The sequence below is a fragment of the Ovis canadensis genome, chromosome 17, assembly GCF_042477335.2.
Source record: "Ovis canadensis isolate MfBH-ARS-UI-01 breed Bighorn chromosome 17, ARS-UI_OviCan_v2, whole genome shotgun sequence".
Taxonomy (NCBI): Eukaryota; Metazoa; Chordata; class Mammalia; order Artiodactyla; family Bovidae; genus Ovis; species Ovis canadensis.
Window position 1 is genome coordinate 26,601,463 of NC_091261.1, and position 5,867 is coordinate 26,607,329.

A 5,867-nucleotide genomic window follows, 5' to 3' on the forward strand; every position below is an offset into this window, starting at 1 on the left:
TAGGTCTGATGCTGAAGCTGAAACACCAATACTTTGGCCACCTGATGTGAAGAGCTGACTCATTTGAAAAGACCCTGATGCTGGGAAAGATTGAAGGGAGGAGGAGAAAGGGATGACAGAGGATGAGATGGTTGGGTGGCATCATCGACTCAATGGACATGGGTTTGGGTGGACTCTGGGAGTTGGTGATGGATAGGGAGGCCTGGCGTGCTGCGGTTCATGGGGTCTCAAAGAGTCGGACATGACTGAGTGACTGAACTGAACTGAACTGAATATTGAAGAGCTTACAATGTAGTAAAGAATTATCAGCTCAAACATTTGAGAAAGCAAGAATCCACAGAACGCATTAAGCAGGGCACTCAAAGCCTGTTTTGGCCCAGAAGCCCTTTATCCATCCAGGATGAAATAAATCAATCAACTGAGCTATCATCTTGATGAACTTGTAGAGCAAGAAGACAGGAACTTAGCTAAGGAACTGCTAAATTTATAGGATCTAACAGGAGGTTGCCCACCTCAAAGTCCATACCCCAAGGACTATACATATTCTTAGAGCAAGGTGGAACGTTCAAGTGGCTATACCTTCAAGGTGGATCCCCTAGTGGCTATATCTAGCTTCTCCCACAAACCCTGGGACATCTACAATGCTGGAGATATGGGTTCGATCCCTGGGTTGGGAAGATCCCCTGGAGAAGGAAATTACAAACCACTACAGTATTCTTGCCTAGAAAGTTCCATGTACAGGGGAGCCTAGCAGGCCGCAGTCCATGGGGTTGCAAAGAGTCAAACATGACTGAATGACTAACACACCTTTTTTCAGGTTAAGAAAACTATCCTAAGGAAAAGGCAAGAGAGAGGAAAGATATTATGAGGTATAAATTCTAAGGTATAAAATAAATAAGATACAAGATGTAATATATAGCACAAGGAATATAACCAATATTTTATAATAACTTTAAATAGAGCATAAGCTATAAAAATACTGAATCACTGTGTTGTACATTTGAAACTAATATAACATTGCAAATCAAATATACTTCAATTTAAAAAGAGAAAACTACCCTGAAATATTATAATCATGACTGGTGTATCTCCAACTCATCAGTGTGTTCTAAAAAATTGTGAGCTATAAATTTAAGCAGTATTGAACTAACAGTACTCCTAAAAATTGAAAGGAACAAATGCAAATCATTTCTAGAGGAAAGCGTATATATACTAAGCCTCAGGAAATCCTCATAAATATAATAATTTTTTTTCAATGAGCAGCATACAATTAAAGATAACTAAGCGACTTAGCATGCATGCACAAGCATATAAGGACATAAATTAGCATGAGCAATAAATAACAAGAATAACAAGCAATAAATACCATAAATGATAGAAGAAAAGGAAGATTGCAAGAATCTCCATCAGATAACTTATAAAAAATGATGTTCACTATTCAAAAGAGAAACTTGAAGCTACATGCATGAAATGTGTACTTAGTCACTTCAGTTGTGTCCGACTCTCTGTGACCCTATAGACTGTCGCCTGCCAGGCTCCTCTGTCCATGGGGATTTTCCAGGCAAGAATACTGGAGTGGGTAGCCATTCTCTTCTCCAGGGGATCTTCCCAACCCAGGGATAGAACTCGGGTCTCCTGCATTGCAAGCAGTTTCTTTACCGTCTGAGAAAGAAGCTGATTGGTATTCAAAGGTCATCCTCACCCACTTGGTTACAAAAATCCTCCTCTGCTGAGTTCATGCTTTGGTGAACGCTCACACTGTATGCAAATATTCTCGTGTGTCTCAGCCATTCTGACAGGTCTATCCATACACCTTTCCCCCAGATCTCTGTGTTACTGACTTTTCCATCATTTTCCTTCCAACTATTTTCCTTTCTGACTGTCCAGACAAACTATTGGTCACGACCCATGAGTTAGGATACATGCACACTTCTGATCATTTCACCTTTCAAACAAAATGACTAGCCAGGTCTATTGCTTGACGTTCTACTCACTTGGGAAGATTTCCCTTCACTGTCCTTCACAGATGTCTTAAGAAAAGGTATAATACCACAGCTATCAGCTTCTGAGTGGTGCCTGGTCCAAGTTTTCTCTTCCTTAGTCGACTGATTGTAGGTGGCGTCCCATGAGGTTATTGATGAGACTGGATAAGGGAAGGTAATATGGCAGAAGCTGGTACCGTAAGCATTTGGACCACTTCCTTAGGTAACTTGTTTGTGCCTTCAGGGCCTGCTTGAGCATAATCTCATAGATACTACTTCCACTTGAAGAAGGAGTGTTGGTGTGCATGCCCAGCCTCATGGCTTGATGGGGTCCCACGTCATGCAGTTCATCACGGCCAGTTCAGGTTACATAGTAACTCAGTGGCCAATGGTACAACATTCAACTGCCAAGTCCAGTACGAAACCAAAAGGTTTTTTTTCTCAAAAGAAGAGCATGTGCCTAAAGAGGATGACAAGGCTTTCCAAAATTGTATTATGGCCCACCTATAGGATTCTGCCAAAGGCTCCAAACAGCATCTCTATCTGCCAATAACACTTCGGGTAATATTAAATCTGTTGGGTCAAGTAGCCCAGGGGATAAAGCAACTTGATCAACAGCTTCTTATTCTTCTCTTCATTTGGTCAATGAGTAGATGCCACACCCAAATGAGGAATATATTGCATCCAAAATCCAAAGAGACACCTAAGCATTATACCTCTCTCACTTTGATTGTAAGAGCAGCCTGATGCAACAACTTGTACTTCATCTTATCTTCACCAAAAAGGAATACCTTGAGATGGCCCAAAATACTGGGCACATATCTTCCAGATTTACACATATATAAATTGGAAAAAGCAAGTAGTCCTTTTGAAGTATAATTCTGGGTCACACAGTGTGTTAACTTTTTTGGGAGCTGCTGGGACTTGAGTTTACTTATAGGTCTAGATGCAAAGACAGTGGTGGGAGGTGGGTCTGGAGGTGGATCAACAGTATCTTACAGGGAAACTGCTTCAGGAGAGGTTCCTCAGGCAAAGCATAGTTAGCCTTCACAGATGGGGATAAAACAGCTGCTTCCAGTAGCAAAGAAGATCCATCAGAATTTAAGTGTTCAATGCTCCTCAGTTTCATCAGAATCTGTCCATATGGTCTCATTCCAGTTTTCATAATCCCATTTCTCCATTTCTTCATTATCAATACCTTTAGTTTAACAGCAAACATCTTTTAAGCTTGGGAATTCAATGTATCTTGTAGTTCAGCTTACTCACAGGATGAGACTGTGGGTTTCCTTCAAAGCAGAATTTGAAACTTTTAGGTCATTTATTAGGCTTAGGCTTAGTCGCTACATTGTGCCTAACTCTTGCAACCCCATGGACTGTAGCCTGCCAGGCTCCTCTGTCCATGGGATTGTCTAGGCAAGAATACTGGAGTGGGTTGCCATTTCCTTCTCCAGGGGATCTTCCTGACCCAGTAACCAAACCCGGGTCTCCTGCACTGCAGGCAGATTCTTTACCAAATGAGCTACCTGGGAATTTATGAAGCACTTCAATTGGGAATTTATGAGTCCTTGAACTCATCTTGTTCCTGTCCCCATTTTGTTGAGTAAATTTAGGAACAAACAGGTAATTCCACAGTGATACTTTATATTTCTTTACTGCCACACCATACATAAACTACCAGTGCCCTCTGTACTAGTGACAATTAAGTCATTAGTGCCTTGAAATCTAATCATATTAGAGAACCAACCCCAGAAACTCCAGGGCCAGCTGTAGAACTGCTGTGCATAGCAAAATCTGTGTCAGCCATGGCTCTCCAGGTAAACAGAACCAATAGAAATATGTCTATAGGAGAATACTTATTTTAAGAAATAGGCTCATGTGATCGTGGAGTCTGGAAAATCTGTGTGGCAGGCTGGAAACTCGAGTTGATGCTACAGTCTTGAGTCTGAAATCCATAGGATATGCTAGATACTGGAAACACAGGGAAGATTTTTATGTTACAGGCTTGAGGCAGAATTCCTTCTTCTCTGGGAAACTTCAAATTTTTCTTTAAAGGCTTTCAACGGATTGAATGAGACCTATCCACATTATTGAGAATAATACCCTTTACTTAAAGCCAACTGACTGTAAAGGTTAATTACGTTTGCAAAATATTTTCACTGAAGTATCTAAACTAGTGTTACCAAACAGCTGGGCATCATAGCCTAGCCAGACTGACTCATAAAGTTAATTATTAACAATACCATATACAAATATGAATTTGTGATATATTAAAATTCTCAGCAAAAAACCAAATGCATGGAGAATGGTATGGGCAATAATATAGGATAGTCTATAGATGCACACTTTGATAGGTACAGTTTATAATATAGAACACAAGAAGCAAAACCATAGAAGAAATGATTTATACATTTAATTACATAAAAATTGAAGACTTATGTTCATTAAGAATACCAATTAAGAGAGTGAAAATGCAAGTCTCCAAGTAGGAAAACATTTAATTTACATATATATATATGTATATATATACATGTATGCATATACACACACACACATACATACATTCCTATATCCAGGATACATTAAGAAAAAGTAAAGTATTCAATAGAAACTTGGGCATGAGAGACCTAAACCTAGAATCCTCAAAAGAGAATATCCAAATGCTCAGCAAAGATTCCAAAAGCTGCTCAATCTCATTTACACTGAGGATAATGCAAATTAAAATCACCATTAAAATTTCCATTACAGACCCACTAGGTCAGCAAAAATTTAAACATATGAAAATAACAGCATGAGAGGAGAAAGAGGCATCACAGCAGAATGGTTATGAATCTAATCTCTTGTGACTTCCCTGGTGGTCCAGTGGCTAAGACTCTGTGCTCCTAATGCAGGGGCCCAGGTTCTACCCCTGGCCAGGGAACTAGATACCACACGCCACAACTAAGAAGTCCACAGGCCACAAGGAAGGTCCCGTGGACCGCAGCTAAGACCCAGCACAGACTAAATACATACATAGATACATACATATTTTTTACAAGAATCCAATCTCTTGGCTGAACTCTGCCACTTTCACATGTGTAAATCGGGGCAAGTCACTTCACCTCTCTATGCCTCAGTGTCATTATCTGAAAAGGGGAAGAGCAATACTACTTAATCTTCATTGTATTATACAGTTTAAATCAATGTGTTTAGAATACTGCCTGGCACATAGTAAATATTATCAAGTGTTTATTATTTAATACAATAAAAGGTGGCAAAACAGAAAACCTAATACACTGTTGATGGGAGTGAAGATCGAAAGAACCACTTTGTAAAACATTTGGCATGATCTATTATCATTAAAGATGCATAGACCCTGTAATATATCAGTTCCACTTCTAGATATATAACCTAGAGTACATACAGTAGAATACATTTATAAAAATGTTTATAGCAACACATTGCTTATTATTATAGAAATAGAAACAGTTGCCTACAAAAGACTAGGTAAATAAATTGTAGAAGACACATACAATAAAATACTATAAAGAATGAAAAGGAATAACCTACAGCAATAAACTTCAGATACACCCAAGCATATTGATAAATCTCACAAGCAGTATGATGAGTGAAAGAAGCAGACACAGTACAAATTAGGTTTTATTTTCAATAAAATTGAAAAACCAGGAAACACTAAGGAATATTAGTAAAATCCAGACAATAGTAGCAAGATTATTACCTTGTAAGCAAGGATAATGGATATTTATAGGGCATGGAGTGAGTTTTTCTGGGTAGGATTATAAAGCAGTATAATGGGCTTACCCATTCTGAAATGGCTATTTAACTTCTCTAAGAGTAACTAATGTTGCTATAAACTTTTCTGTACATGTGTTTTAGTTTATGAACTCT

At 38.8% G+C, this 5,867-nt stretch overlaps 1 non-coding gene across 1 annotated transcript; it reads left to right on the forward strand.

Annotated features, from left to right (window-relative positions):
- Nucleotides 1-4,827: 4,827 nt before the first annotated feature.
- Nucleotides 4,828-4,899, forward strand: TRNAR-CCU (transfer RNA arginine (anticodon CCU)). Its single transcript has one exon. It is a non-coding gene; the product is annotated as a tRNA-Arg (tRNA).
- Nucleotides 4,900-5,867: the final 968 nt, after the last annotated feature.